Below are 16840 nucleotides of genomic sequence, written 5' to 3' on the forward strand. Positions count from 1 at the left end.
CTAGAAAATGAGGAACATAGTTTAGAAATATTCTGAGATACCTTTAAAATTGCTATATTCTATGATTTTTATATACTCCCAGTGATCAAAGTCATGTGATACTGTATTTTAGGATTTAAATAAAATTGTAATTTATTTGTAATTAAATTCATGTACCTATCTTTTCCTCCACATGTGTACATGATGGAATCATTTGTTTTAGGGTTAGTATGGTTGCATGAAACTTGTCTGCCAGTAAATTATTGTTCTTATTCTTGGATCTATGCAACATTTTCCTATGTCATTAAACAAACATTTTCAAATGAATACTATAGTAATAAATTAATATATTCTAGCAGGCAATCTGTTCCACGGACCACCTTTTGCCCTATTGGAAATTCTCTGGAGCTTGCTAAAAAATTGGCTTTCTAGAAAAGATAAAATTACATTCTGGAAGACTAAATATTCATAACATGAACCTGAAAAATGCAACATCAATGAAAGTCAACTTGGAGAAAATTAATTTTATGCTGAAAAGAATGAGTAAAATTTATATTGCAGCCAGATTTTTTAGCTACTGGATAAGCTAGCATACCTTCCAATTTTCTATACTTACCCTTCTCTGGATAGGAAGCAAAATAACCTATCTACAGACTTTGGATTTAATTTAAACCCTTGGGTGTTTGTGTATCAAAATGTTGATAGCATCTGGTTTTATTTATTTTGTAAATTGAATATTTGAGCACCATTTGATGGTTAATTTTATGAGCCAATTTGGTTATGCCATGGTTTCCACATATTTGGTCAAACATCCCTCTAGATGTTACTGTGAAAGTAATTTTTAAATGAGATTAACATTGAAATCAGTAGACTTTTAGTAAATCAGATTTCCCTCCATAATGTGGGTGTGTCTCATCAAATCAGCTGTAAAGCCTTGAGAGAAAAAGATTGAGGTGCCCTGAGAAAGAGGGACATCTTCCTCCAGACTGCTTGGACTTTAGCTGCAACATCAGCTCTTCCCTGTCCCAGCCTGCAGCCCCCTCACAGATTTCAGAGTTGCAGCCCCACAATTGCATGAACCAGTTCCTTAAAATCCCAATCTCTCTCTCTCTCTCTCTCTCCTCTTCTCTCTCTCTCTCTCTCGCTCTCTCTCTCTCTCTCTCTCTCTCTCTCTCCCCCCCACCCCCTTACACACACACCACACCATACCACATACCAGTTTTGTTTCTTTGGAGAACCCTACACACTAGAAGGACATGATTCACAATTATAGATTATGAAGTAATAGAAAGACCACTGACACCTGCTTCGTGAGCTTATAATAATCTCTTAGATTAGTCTCTTTACCTTTCTGGACTTCAGATTTCTTAATTATTACTTCAGGATATTGGAAAAGATATGTCATTGGTAACATTTTGATGCCTCAGAAATCGAATATTATGGTGTAGAAAGTTAGACACCCCCTATACTCTCAATGGAAAAAATGAATAATAGTCTTACATGGTAGTAAGGCAAGAAGTTCCAGTCCAAAAAAAGCTAAAACATGTAATTTCTAATTATATCTTACTGTTTAAACATAATATTTGACAATATTTTCTTACAATTCATACATGTTCCTTTATTTTATATTTTCCTACCCAAGTGAAACATTTCCATTGAAGTATTCAGTTGAAATTAAAATGAACCTTTTCTATATGCCCAGTTTAGATTTATAATTATATTTGAGGCCAATGCTTATTACTAATGTCAGCATTTTATTATTTTTCTTTTTTTATTTTTACAAAATAAGAGTAAGATTATGTGTTAGTGCATACACACACATAATCATATAAATATAGATAAAATTACTGTTTAGAAAAACATGGCAACAACTGCCAAGTTTAAAATGCCAGCTATCAGGTTGTGTCACCATATCATTACTTCAGTTGAAGGTTCTCACAATACAAAGAACAATTTGAGGATGTCAAGATATAATGCGTGAATGCATAGGTTGTATGAGAGAGGAATATGTCAAACTTGAGGACTATAACAGAACTGCTTTGATTGAAGTAGGAATTGGAGAACTAGAGCCACTCTAGATATCTTTATTCCTTTAGTAGCGCTTGAAATAATTCAGTGGAACATGGTGTCCAAGAAGTACAGATTTCAAATGGTCTCCATTCTCAACTTCAGCTCTTACATTGATTCCAATAGGGTTGTGGTGAAAGAGGAACTTCTTATGCAACCATCTCTCAACTATGACACTAAGCACATGCTTATGCCTCTCTGATCAGTCTCTAGCAACCTCAGATTTTTTCCATTGATGTTGAAATGGCATAAAGACAATCAGCTTTTCTCAAAAACTGTTTATTTCAGTCCAAAAATCATAGCATATTATAGCATATTATTGCTTCAAAATGAGGCGAATTACAGTTAAAACCATTTTTAGAAAGACATTTTTATATTATTCAATAATCATAAAGTTCCTTGAAGCAATAATGGCTCATGCACACTGATTATTGTAGAAAATATAATGTGCATTGTGTATGCATTGCAGGGTTACATGAGATTAAAGGAGTAATGCTTAAAAACTAGCTAGTCTTTTCTGAATCTATTACCAAAGCAGAGTTCCTTTATGTCAGATGATGCAGTTTCTGGAAAATTTAATTTGGCTCGAACAACTTCTTAATGAATTACAGCTGACTGGGAACTGATGAGGGAAAATAGAAAATGTTACAGCTATGTGACTGTACTACAAACAGCGACATGGGTATGCTGATTCTGAGATTTTTTGATGTCCAAGATGGTAAGCATTTTTTAATGTAGAATGTTTATTTCCAATAACAGCTACAGCAACGTGATCTTTGTGGAAACCTCACTTCTCATCACTCCTTCTATTTAATAAAAATCCTTGGGATATGACATATTTAATTAAGGCACTGAAATTGAGCAGTATCAGCACATTTTATACGAGATGATTGTCCCAGAGAGAATATCACTTTTGCAGTTGATATCCAAATTGGATTTACATGAAGCTACAGTCTTTTGAATTAGAAACAGGGCTGACATGTACATAATACATTTTATAATGTAGGGTCTCTGTTAAACATCTTATGTTGAAGAATGACACATTCTAGGGGTACATGTACCCAGTATCTTTGTTCATAATGATTTGATTTAAGGGACAGAAAAGAATCAACAGCTGCCAATGTATTTGCTGCTCTCCTTGCTTTCCAGATAACTGATGGCACAAATCTTTATGAGTGCTTCTCTTTGAAGAAAGACATATTTGGCTGTCTTAGAATAGACTTCTGTTGGGGCTAGGGCATTTCTAGTGCCTCTCCTGAGGAAAAATTTGGTCAACTTGTCATCAGCTGCGCTGTTCACATGTATTGCTTGAGGACACTCTTTCCTTTTTGACTTCAGCTATTCTAAATCAGGTCTCATTTGATGAGTAATATCATCTGGCCAAAGACCCATTTGCTACAGGGCATACTTTCTGCTGCCTCAAACTGGTTTGGCTTTCTTTGCATACTCTTGTCCTTCCTATTAGGCTAGCAGTTTTATAGTGTGGGAACTGCCTCTCTAAGTATGAATGCAAACTACATGAGTCTGCTATTTATAAAATATTTACCTGTATTAAAGACAGCTATTTGTAACAAATTAGTTGTGTATGTATTTGAAGAAACACCATTGTCTTGTAAGAATGATAGCCTTAAATGGGATCAACTTGGGTTTTATTGAAAAAAGGGGTTATTCAGAAAGAAATTTTAGGAGAGTGAAAAAAGCCAGATGCAGAATTTTGATAAAAGGAATAGCTTTGTGAATGAATAGAAACTAATTTCTGAGATAGAACAAGTGCCAGGCAGTAGGTGCATAAACAGAAGTAAAGGGGACAGAATAACAGATTAGGGAATTTAAACACATATCCCAATAATTAGTAATATAATTTGTATTAGTATAGCTATCCTGTATTAGGAAGTTACTAATTGCATGTGTATGTGCACCATCACATTATTTGTTTAATTTAGGCTTTTCCAATCTCTACAAAAATATGAGTACAATTATCCCTATTAAGTGATTTATGAAAAGGAGTCTTCCTTTAGGGAGTCTAAATAATTTGCCCAAAGTCATGTATTTTTCAGGTAGCAAAATTAGGATTTGACTGTAGGTTTATTTGATTCCAAGCTTGTTTTTTCATAACTTACTATTATATCCTGGCTTCTATCACATCCTGGCTTCCATTATTATAAATGAGAGTTCCAAGTAGCATCTTAAGCCAACATTTGACATTTAGCTTAACAAACATATTTTGTTCAAAATCCAGAAAAGTTTTACAATCTGCTTTGAATAATGCAAAAAACCACAAACAATGAATCCATCCTAACTCGATATTTTATATTGACTTTATTTAATCAAACAGTAAAAGAAATCTCAAAATCAAATGTAATGTTTTTAGAGACTGGAAGATAAAGAGCGCTGAGAATATGATATACTCCCTGCCACTGACTAATGCGAAAATTTGGAAACTATCATATGCTCATTGATTTACTTAATGCTACAACCTTTTTATGTTCCTACAGCATGCCAAACACTGTTCTAGGAAAAAGAAACTAAAGCCAATAATTTCTAGTTTGTGCTCCTGAAAAGCTAGTGTAATGCAGCCTCAAGGAATCAGCGAGTCATGTCTGTCATTAATCTCAATGAATAATAAATACGCAGATCTTTATGCCAAAGTTTTGAATAAAAATGGTTATTCATTTATCCATTTAATTGATGACTATTAATTGGGGAGTCACTCAGTGTGATAGATGATGGGTACCTGATAATGCAAAAAATAGAAATGCTTCCTGGTCTCATAGCCACACATGCCGTCATTAAGATCCGCGTGCATGCATATTGTGACGAAGCTTATGAGGGAAAGAAGGAGTAATCTGAGAGACAGTGCTGGTGGGATCTACTTTGTATTTAGATGTCAGGGGAAAAGTCTCTATGGAGGTTAAGGATATCTGAGACATAAAGGACACCTATAGATTAGGCAGGTAAATGACTGAGCTGAGTGTTCCTGGTAGATGTTTAAAATTCTAGAGGCAGGAAAGAGCTATTCATATTCAAACTAGTGGAGGTGGTGTGAGTTTGGGTTGGAAATGTAGGCTGGGCCAGACCTCAGAGGTCTTTATAGACCCCATCATTTTGCAGACTTGTATTGCCTGGATGATGACTTAAAGGGAACAACATTCTTTCTGGCACTTAATTTTATATGGATAATTTTATAGTTTTTTTTTAATTTGTTTGCTTTGAATTACTTCATAAAGATGTTTGTCCAGTATTAGATCTTAGATCTTAGCAAAGACATAGGATATTGTTATCTTAAAATTTCTTGATACTTCAGTATGTTATAAATATTTGCTTGTCTAATGAGAAATCTTTAAGGCATGACATTTTCTGTATATGTAGTAATTGTGTTGCATTGAAAAGTAAGGAGCAAATGCAAGGCAGCAACTGATGGGAAATGTAGTCCTGAGGATCCTAGAGTGGAGAATGCATCAGCAAAATCAAAATCATATTTTAAATCACTGTAATTATCTTTAAAATTTTTCTTTTAACACAAAAGCCTGAATCTTTACGATTGAAGACATGTCAAAAGTTGCTTGATTAAAGACAGCAGTATTGTGTTTTGCTATTAGAATAAAAAGACTGAATTGTTACTGAAAAGCCATGAAATGCAGAACTCTGGAATTTGTGGTGAAAGGAAATTGAAAAAGAACAGAACATTTGGATTCATGTTTCATGAAATAATTTGTGTGACAGAATAGGAAGGCAATCTAAGGGAAAATTGACATAATTTTTTCCTAGGAACAGGAAAGGCCAGATAAATATGTCACTGTTAACAAATGGACTATTGTGCAGGGACAAAGCGCATTCTACCAAATTTGTAAACATTAACTTTCAACCACTGGAAAATATTTACATGTTTCGTAAGCATAAACAACATGGACGCCTCTCCTTTTATTTTTTCCCTTTTCCCCTGGCCTCCTTGTAATTTTGCATAGACTTATTAAATTGGACCCAAATAAGGAAGGCAGGAATACTTTTTAACCAATGGAAATGTTGATTCTTCTGGAGGAAACTTGTATTGTGATCTGTATGGTGGAATAGGTAACAGGTCATCTGCCCATGGTCTTCTTGAAGTATCTCAAATCTAGTTCCTAGGGTGTGGGGAGAACTCTCCCGCCAGGTCCGAACAGCTCACCACTGCCTGTCCTGGATACCTTTGCTTTTCCCCCGCAGTGCCCATTGTGGAGTTTGTGCACAGGAGGTACTTGAAGCATTTTTTCTTGATTCAGGGCAGCAACAGAACCAGAAACAGAGAAACAATCCTAGATTTTTCTCCTTGTGAGGTTTAGGGTGTTATAGTAGATGTTACAGGTTCACCACATCTCCTTTGGACTCACTGCTTCTGTACATGCCAGTGACTTCCTTCTGCATATACCTGTGACTCTTGCTCTGCCCATGCTGGGCTGTGAATGTAGGTACTCTGGGAATTGGCGTGTCTGGAAGTAGCCCTCAATCAACTGTAGGCATTTGTTTCATTTTGTTTCCCCGACAGGATTTGATGCGTAACTGTACCTCAGCTTTTTTCTCTGATGGGATAACTGAGGAGTGTTCCACATACTGCCCAGCAGGGACCCAGTGGGACTGACCATTGTGCACAATGGCTCTCTACCTGCTCCTGAATACACCCTGTGTTGGCTTCCTTTTATCTGTGCCTGTATCCCCTCTCCCTTAAACATGATGGCACTCAAAACTTTGTCACAGGATCTGCTTCTGGAACAAGGGGCAGGGACCTAGGTTCCTGGAGTATTGAACTAGCCACAGATGTCTGCAAAAGTTGGTTGAAAGGAATTGAATCATGTAAAATTTAACCGAATCAAATTATCTTGCAACCTCATTTCTGTGGGCCAAATTCAAATACCTATTTGAAATGGGTAGGGCATATTATTATGATGACTCTGTTGACAATTAATTCATAAACAGTATTAACTACGTAGTTTATAGTCTGGTGCCTAAAACCTATTGTATGTGAAAATCTACCAATTTAGAGAAAAAAATAAAGTTTTAAGAATAGGCACATCAGAATAAGTAAAATGACTTTATGGCTGATATGTCATAGGGTGAAGCCGAAACACCATCAAATGCAGATATTAGCAGTTATCTATTCTTTCATATAATTTGAAGTTTCCACAGTATATTGACATTGTCATTTAAAAGGTTAAGTTTGCTTTACATAATTTGTACAAAAAAAGGGAAACTAGCTAACTCTATTGAGTTTTTTTGTTAATCCTCACCCAAGGATATTTTTTTCCATTGCTTTTTATTTTAGAGTGGAAGGGAGGGAAGGGGAATGAGAGAGAAACATCCACCAATGTGAGAGAGACACATAGATTGGTTGCCGCCTGTGCATGCCCCATCCAGGGCCTGGAATCATGCAACCCAGGTACATGCCCTTGAGCTGGAATCAAACCTGAGAGCTGGCGCTCTAACCACTGAGTAACACTGGCCAGGGCTGAGGTGGTTGTTTTTTTTGTTGTTGTTGTTTGTGTGTGTTTTTTTTTGTTTTGTTTTTAGTGGACCAAGAAGTTTTACTATAATTTGAAACATATTTTAAGTCAAGAAAGATTACAGAGCAGTTTAGATTATACGTAAGTCTGTGCATGAGAGAGAGAGAAATGAAGCTAGAGCAAATTTTATAGCTACCAAATTAGAAAGAAGTTGTGGTGGCATATTGCCACTGGACTTCTGGTTTGAATGATATAAAAGACAGTCTGTTAAGCAGTTGTTTGCAGAAGTTTAAATCTAGTTATAGATCAGTATGTGAGGCTCCCTGGACTGGCTGAGGTTCTTGGCAAGAGAAGCAATGTGTAGATCTAGCCACAGCTAAATGGAGTAATTCCAGAGTAGGAATCACAAGATCTTGTGTAGACTCGAGCTATCAACAATGAATGATTTAAGTAAATAAAACTCAATTAACATCATACATCTTTAATCACTTGCAGTGCATCCACATTGGTGTCTTGTAAATCTGAGTGCTACAGCCATTTTTATACGCATTACAAACATTTATTCAGCCTACTTTAGAGTTAGAAAAACTTGGGTTTCAATCCAGGTCCTGCTATTTCTTGGGCGTTTTTCCTTGGGCATGTTATTTAACCTAAGATTCAGTTTCTGTAGCTACAAAAGTAGAGATCACAGTATCTAGCTTATAGGATTATTGTAAAAATGAATGATTAAACATAAAATATTAACTCTGTGTTGTGCATGACCTATATAGAGCCTCAAAAAAATTGAAAAACATTTAAGACAACTGGGTAAAATACAAGTACTGAAGTGTTTAATTGGACTGAGCAAATTGTTCTCTATCTTTAAGGAATTTGCTTTTAATCATACAAATAATGCATGCGCTAAAATAATACAGCAAATAATCTGTTGAGTGTAAGCTAACTCTAAAATTCTTTAGTTTAAAATTGGATCACTGTATTTCTATTAGATTGTACTCTTTCTATGTCATTCCAGCAACCTGACTACATTATAAAGACTTGTTACAGAGATGAAAGAGTGGAATGAATAAAAAAGTTGTTAAACTTCTATCCTTTCAGGCTATAAGTAATCACGGTGGATCTGAGCTGGGAGTCATTTTACCTTTTGAGAAGGGATTCTGTTTTCTTTTTTTTTTCTTTCTTTCTTTCAATTACAATAAAAATCTCATCAAGTAGGGGTGTGTGTGTGTGTGTGTGTGTGTGTGTGTGTGTGTGTGACTGACTGACAAGCTGATATAAAAATTTTTATATAAGGGCAAGAAACCAAAAATAACTTAAGTCAGGTCTAAGAATAAGAATTAGGTAGGAGGCCTTGCTTTATTAGATATAAAAATTCCCTCCTAAGGCTGCAGTAATGAAGATTGGTGCCTGGATAGGGGAATAGATCAACAGCAGACTGAGAGCCCAGAATCAGACTCAAAGACAAATGCAACTTGATTTACAGTTGATATTACAGGTTGCGAAGAAAGATGATATTTTTCAGCAAAAAGTGCTATGAGGATAGGTTATTGCTATGGGGAAAAGAAATAAAGGTAGACTTACTCCACCTTCTACAAAGACATAAGTTTCAGACGGATTAAAGCTCTAAATGTTAAAAGAAAAACTATAAAACAATATAGGGCTATATAGTCAATAACATTGTAATAACTATGTATGGTGCCAGGTAGATACTGGAAATATCGAGGGAATCACTTTGTAAAGTATATGATTGCCTAACCACTATGCTATACACCTGAAACTAATACAAAATAATATTGAAAGTAGACTGTAATTGAAAAATAAAATTTAAAAAAGATGAGTATCCCCTTCCCTCCCGCAACAAAAGCAATAGAAGAATGAAGTTTTGTAATTTGGGGTTAATTGAACAAGAGATAAACGGCACTAATTATAAAGAAAAAGATCACTAAATTTGACATTAAAATTAGGATCCATAGTGCGTACAAAACATACCATAAAACATATGAAAGGAATGAAGACGTCTTCACAACACATGTGACACACTATTAGCATCTATTCAGGTGTCCCACATGTGTGCAGGAGGGGACACGTAGCCCGATTGAAAAGTGGGCACCCGTGTTGAGCAGGCCCTTCTTGGAAGCGGCACCACAAATGGTTAAGAAACGTGTACAAAATGCTCAAGCTCATTCGCCCTCAGCACCCACAGCCGTGTTCCCAACAATACTTCGACTTGAAAGGTGGGTGTGGGCACCTAGGGCCTCTCACCCCTGCGTGGGTCTCCAAGGCACTAATGGCCTCTACTTCCCTGGGCCCGGGGACACTGTCTTCCATTGTTCAGAACAGCAGGCCCCTGGCCTGGATCTAAGCCCAGGCATCCTGGCTGCCATGATGGTGGCAGGAGCATTGCCTCCACAAACTGTCATTGATAGGTTTAGCCTCTAAGGGGATTGAGGGAGGTTGACACTTGCAGCCATCTTAGGAACCTAGGTCACCTCTGCCTCACACCCCACAGAGCCCCGGCCTCCTAAACGCCATGGTGCAGTCTGCCACCTACATTCAAGCTGACTGTCTGGCCAGCGTGGGGCCTCTGTGATTCAATCAAGCCTTATATTGACTCTCTCTCCATGGACAACCATCTGGCCTAATGCTGGTTTACCCGGACCTTCCTAGACCTAGATTGAGGCAGTAGAGATAAGAAAGAATACTCAACATATTGCAGTTGGACTCTTACTTAAACTCACCTGTTCTGGCTGTAAACTAGCCCTTGAAGTGGTTTTGGTTGGAGATTTTGTGCACAGCTTTTGCTTAGCTGTATTTTGATTGAACCATGAGGTCTATTTCCTCCAATGCTGAATTAATCAAGACATTGAAATGAGATCTGAAAAAAATTTCAATAGCAGATAGGCTCACCCATGAGAGTCTGAGATGTCCACCCTGGACTCCCATCTTTTTATCACTGTTATGGGTCCCAGGTACAGGGTTCTACTTAGAAACCCTGGTGATGGAACAATGATAATTGATACTATGACTGTAGGAGCATTAAGATAGGAATTCTTGGCATGACTTTTGCTAACTTTATTTTTAGGACTTCTAGAACCAGGTTGAATGGGAATAGTGATACCAAGCTTCCTTTCTTATTCCTGATTCAAAGGGACTTCTTCTAATATTTCCGTATTAAATATAATATTTGCTCTAAAATTTCTACATGTACCCTCTTAATTTTCTGAGTGTTTTTTTATAAGTGAATTTTAAATTGTATGAAATAAATTTTCTGGATCTGTTGAGCATGGCATGTGTGTTTTTCATTCCTTATTTATTTATGTAGTGAATTCATGTATACATTTTCTAATGTTAAACCAACCTGGAATTTCTGGATCATTAGCAATTTGACATGATCCCTTATATTTTGTGAGTTATAAATTACTTTTTCCCTCATGTCTGCCCTCAGAAACAAATGTAAGAAAAAGTCATAAAGTCACATTTTGCACCAGCTGATTAAGAGCAGAAAAGGTCTGTTATCACAATGGAATACTATGCTGCTATAAAAAAGAAAGAACTCTTACCATTTGCAACAGCATGGTAAGCATTATGGAAAGCATTATGTTAGGCGAAATAAGCCAGTCAGAGAAAGATAAGTATCACATGACCTCACTTGTATGTGGAATCTAATGAACAACAAAATGATGAACAAAAATGATCCACAGACATAGAAGCATCTAACAGACTGTCAAACCGCAGAGAGAAGGCAAGGCAGGGAGGGTGGGAAGAGATCAACCAATGAACTTGTATGCTTATATGCATAATCCATGGACACAGACAATAGGGTGGTGAAGGCCTGGGGTGTGGGACGTGGGACAGGGGCAGGCTAGGAGAGGTCAGTGGGGGGAAAAAGAGGGACATATGTAATACTTTTAACAAGATTAGAAAAAGACAGGTCTATTAAAGTAGTGGAATAGCCATGCCTTAAGCTTTCTGTACCCTATTTTAAACATTTGCCTCAGAAGTATACACTTGCAGTTTTCCAAGAAAAAAAAAATTGACATACACTTAAGTGAATAGCCTAGTAAGCTAATGGGTCTAAGTTCTGAATAGTATAAAACACTTACTTAAATATAAATGCATGAATAAATGAATGAATGATCAAATAAATCTCTCTACTATGGATCCAGCCTAACAGTACAACACCCATCTATAATAATAAAAGCATAATATGCAAATCGGCCGAACAACCCAATAGCAGAACAACTGTCGGGACGACCTTCTGCATGACCACGTTATGACACCCACTGGTGCCAGGCCAACCAAGGCGGGTGCAATGCAATTGGTCTGGGGCCCGGCCATTGCCCCATGATCTCCCTGCAGAGGGAGGCCCAGGCCACCGACCCACAGCTGTGGTGGGTAGGTGGGGCCTCCCTCTGTGGAGGCGATCCATCCTGGAGCCCTGGCCAGGTGGGCAGGGCCTACCTCTTCATGGCAATTGATGATGGAGCCCTGCGATCGAGCACCCCAAAAAGGGAGGCCTGTGCTACCCACTTGGCAGTGCTGTGGTGTGTAGCCTGGGCCTCCCTCTGCAGGGGCGATCCATCACGGGGCTCCCTGACTGTGAGAGGGTACAGGCCAGGCTGAGGGACCCACCCCCTCAGTGCAGAATTTCATGCACCGGGCCTCTAGTGTAGTTAATAATTTAGAGCTCAAAACTAGGACTCAAATAAGCATTGCTTGCAAAGGACATTCAGTAAATAACTATTTTTTTGAAAAAGGTGAAAGCAGAAATGAATGTCAGTAGCCTTAGACCAGTGCTACAGGGAGGTAGTATAGAGTGGTTATTAAGACTGGGCTCTAGTCTAGAGTAAGGCTGCCATGTCGAGATCACTGATCCTCGAGGGTGGGCAGCGCCGTGCGGTTTCGAATCGCGCGCTGGGCTCCTAGTCACTTTTAAATAACAGCAAAATCAAGAAATGATTTAAACTTGAAAGATGTTTCACAAACATGAGCCTTTTGCCTATATACACAAACTTTATGACTTTGAAGATTTTCTATATACATTTTGTCACCAAAGCGGGCTGTGTGTGTGTGTGTGTGTGTGTGTGTGTGTGTGTGTGTGTGTTTAAAGATTCTAAATGAGTAATATTTGGTAAAAAAGCAAACAAACCTATTATTTGCAATTTGGTTATAATGTAGTTTTATCTTTCCAAAGATTAGATCATATAATGACTAACAAAATAGCTGTGTGTGTTAGTTTTGTTAAAGAATTTGGAACAGTTCATAGTTTATATTTTTCTAAGATCTAAAGAAAAAAAATTGCTAGAGCTCCTCTATCAATTTCAGTAAAACTGCAAGAATCAATAAAAGTAGTTTTAGACATTAGGTATAATATATTTGTATTTTATTCTTCTCAGTTTTTAATTCTATCATGTGAATAATTGCAATAATACAATTATAAACAATAAGGTTGGGATTTTAGTGTATTTATTTTAGTTTATTTCAAAGGCTGGGACAGCGTGAGTAAGTTGGCAGTATATTAAAAGAAGTGAGAGAGGTAATGGATGAGCAAATGGTAGACATGGTCTTGTAGACCATTATAACAATTTTGGCTTTTACTCTGAGATGGGAAAATTGGAGTTTTTGAGTCAGGGGTGAGTATGGGAGAAGCATGGTTTAATAAAAGGGCTAAAGGGGAGAGAGAGTTCAGAGAAGAGACTGAGTTTGAAACAAGTTAAGTTTAGAAAACCCATTTTTTATTTAGCAGAATTAACAGACTCAAGAAATGTAGGCACATGGCCTCTACATAACAAATTCTTTGCCGGTGATGTAGAGTTACTAAGAGTGCTCAATTCCAAGCATATTATCACACAGCTTCTAAAATTCAAGTGCCATATAGGAAAGGAGGATTTCATGGTAACATGAAACAGTTCCTACTATGAAGGAGCTTGGGTGAAACTGACAGGTGTAATGTACTCTGCTTCACAAAGGTAAGGGCTTTCTTGTTCCAGGTGAGCATAGAAATGAGACTTTCCTTATGTTATGTTAGGGAGACAGTGATGGGCAGGTAGATGCTGTAGGAAGAAAGGAATTAGGAAAAATTTATATGTGAAAAAAATCAACATTGAGACTGATAGAATGTATAGTAGTTAACTGGTTAAGAATTTAGGTTGTAGAAAATAATATACTAGCATCTAAACTACAGAGATAATGACTAGTTAGGAACTGAAATTAGCTCAGTTGGCCTGGAATTTAGAGGTGCAGGGAGGTCAAGAGTGGCAGTAGGTGAAGTGCACAGGTGAGCAGGATAGTAGTCAAATTATAAAGGTATTCATCAAACAGAAACATGGATTCTATTCTCAGAGCAGTTGAGAAAATGGTGGGATTTAGCTGTTTCTGTGGGTCTGGAAGAGCAGCAATAATGTCACAAGATCTCTAGATTCATGTTGAGAAAGTTTTGTAAGGTACTTTGCTTTCTTAGTTGGCTCTTATATCATGGAAATACTTCCAAGTAGCAAATGTTTCCCAATTAAGGAGCGAATTATAGAAAATTCCATTAGGGCTTTAAAACTTTTTTATCTCTAATTACACTAGAAAGTGCAGACTTTTTGAACATGAACCAACTTTAGTTGAATTTGTTAACGATACTTTATTACATTTGTTTTAGAAACAAAACTGAAATCCAAATTATTTTGGCACTTCAGCTAGCAGCCTGAGTAATTTCATAAATAGGCTTTAGGGCTTCCATTTGAATCTCATTAAGGATTTCTGTATAATCTTGAGAGGTATTAATAATCTGTATGGACCAAGAGTGATTTTTAAGAACATATTCTCAGTATTACTAGCCAGAAAATACAATTTCGGATAAAGTGCACTGCCCATTGTCAGAGGATAGCTGGATAGGGGTGAACCCATTGGCTTCCCCAGAATCAACTGGACCTGTTGTTTCCTCCCATGTTGCTAGGAAAGATTGATTAATACCTAATTGGGGAAATGACTAAGTTAAAGAACAACATAAATATTTAAAATATTTCTCTCCGAAGGTAAAACACATTCACTGTTCTACTAAAAATCAACCAGAGATATGCTTACTTCTAGTGAATGATGATCTCAGTATCTCTGGGGCAGCGAGAATGAATTGCATGGTTTGGGGAGGAGGAATGGAAGTGAAATGACTCTGATATTTTAGAGTTAGCTAATGATGTTTTTGTCATGTAAATCAGCCCCAGACTAAATCTGTCAATCATCCATATTAATATAAGCAGGTTTAGAATGTCAAGTAACCAAGATTTGTTTCATTAGTCTTTAAAATATAATCCATGCTTTGACAGTCTGTTCAATGCTTCTTTGCCTCTTTCTATTTTTGTTCAACAGTTTACAATGTTCTTTATATTCCATAAATGAGTGAGATCATGTGGTATTTATCTTTCACTGACTGGCTTATTTCACTTAGCATAATGTTCTCCAGTTCCATCCATACTGTTTCACATCGTAAGAATTCCTTCTTTTTTACAACAGCATAGTATTCCATTGTGTAGATGTACCATAGTTTTCTAACCCATTCATCTGCTGATGGGCACTTAGACTGTTTCCAAATCTTAGCTATTGTAAATTGTGGGGAAGGTAGGGGGTAAGAGATTAACCGAAGGACTTGTATGCATGCATATAAGCACAACCAATAGATGCAAGACACTGGGGGGACGGGGGGGGCGGTGTGGGCAAGTACTAGGGGATAGGAGAGGCTGGGGGGAGGTCAATGGGGAAAAATAAAGTAGACATATGTACTACTATTTGTAATACCTTAAACAATAAATTAAAAAAAATACGAGAAAATAAATTCCAAAGTTTGATTTACAATATATACATATATATTAGAGTCTCGGTGCATGAAATTCGTGCACGGGTAGGGTCCCTAGGCTTGGCTGGTGATCAGGGCCAATCTGTGGGGCAGCTGTTGGGGCGATCAGGGCCCCCACTTACACCCGTCTTGGCTTGGCGCCACCCGCTCACCAGCCCTGACCCTGCCACCACCGCTGGTTGCTGTCCTTAGGGCGACTGGTGGGGCGATTGGGACCCCTGCTTGCACCCGCCTTGGCCTGGCACTGCCTGCTCACCTGCTCCACCATCACGCTGAGGTCCTGCTCTCGCCTCTGCCACACCACGTTGCTGATTCCCACCACGTTCCACACCACCTCCTGGTAGTCTGCACACATCTAACTCCCGGTCAATTTGCATATTAGCCTTTTATTACATAGGATATATATAATCCATGCTGTCACTCAATATGTTTACTCATCAATAGTATGCACTTCATTTTTACATCAGCAATTCCTTGACTGATCACCCCCATCACCAATTGTAAAAATAAATGTAAAATAAATAAATACACTTTCTATCACTTTCTAAAGGTCTTCAAAAAGAGAGAAAAAAAACACACCACACACACCAAAAACAAGTACTGGCCCTTTCCCATTAATACAGCAAATTGGTACAGTATCTATTCCAAAGGAGAAGCGTCCTTTTCCTCTTTGTGTGTAAAAATGAAGTGAGTGCTGCAGTTGTTGGACAAGGGATAACAGTTGATTTGGAATGAACCCACCCAAAATGTCCCAAACAAATTAATAGCATAGAAACATCTGCTGCTGTTTTATTAGAGTTTCACATAAAAACCTAGTTTGCAAGCTGGCGTTTGGAAAGCTTTTCTTTACACTGAACTCTTAATGTAGCTGCAAGAGGCAATCAAGACCATATGTCTTTCATTTTTAGATCCAAATATTCCTGCATCTCTCTCCAACCTGGGACAATTGCTGGAACATGAGTACTGAATTATGAAACCCACTTTAAAGATCAGGGTTTTTTAACAATATATATTTTAGCCATTGAAGCTATGGCATTTACACTTCTCTGTTTTGATTATTACTATAATTGAATTAAAATCTTTTTACTTTAATTATCCATTATGATTTCAGTGATGTTAGCTCTAGCTAGGCATGGCATGTAACATACACATTACAGCACTAATTTGGGTTAGTTTGAACCCAGCATTGGTCTAGAAAAGGATTTTCTGAGTTTTGGGGAGATGAAAACCATATAATAGCCTATGAAATAAATTATTTTGTTCAACAAATTTTCCCATCCTTGTTATAATATATTTATCTAGTATTACTTAATAAACTCAAGACCTTCATGAGGAAAATGGACAACTTTGGTTTCTGCATTATGAAAGTATTATGATTCATTGTTCTATCACTGTTGTGTGACAGAGAACTGTAATGGCAAATCTTAATGTGTTGCCAGGTTTTAGCAAATGTTTCTTGTATATTAATACTACTACAACTTATTTT

At 37.3% G+C, this 16840-nt stretch overlaps 1 protein-coding gene and 1 pseudogene across 1 annotated transcript in view; one reads left to right on the forward strand and one right to left on the reverse strand.

The window, feature by feature from the left end:
• The window catches only part of LOC114235393 (cytochrome b5-like), a 39335-nt pseudogene extending 23604 nt beyond the window's left edge, over positions 1-15731 (reverse strand).
• ROBO1 (roundabout guidance receptor 1) overlaps positions 1-16840 on the forward strand; it is a 449233-nt gene that overhangs the window by 216949 nt on the left and 215444 nt on the right. The gene's annotated exons all lie outside the window — the stretch shown is intronic.

This window comes from Eptesicus fuscus, chromosome 3 (assembly GCF_027574615.1).
Source record: "Eptesicus fuscus isolate TK198812 chromosome 3, DD_ASM_mEF_20220401, whole genome shotgun sequence".
Lineage (NCBI taxonomy): Eukaryota > Metazoa > Chordata > Mammalia > Chiroptera > Vespertilionidae > Eptesicus > Eptesicus fuscus.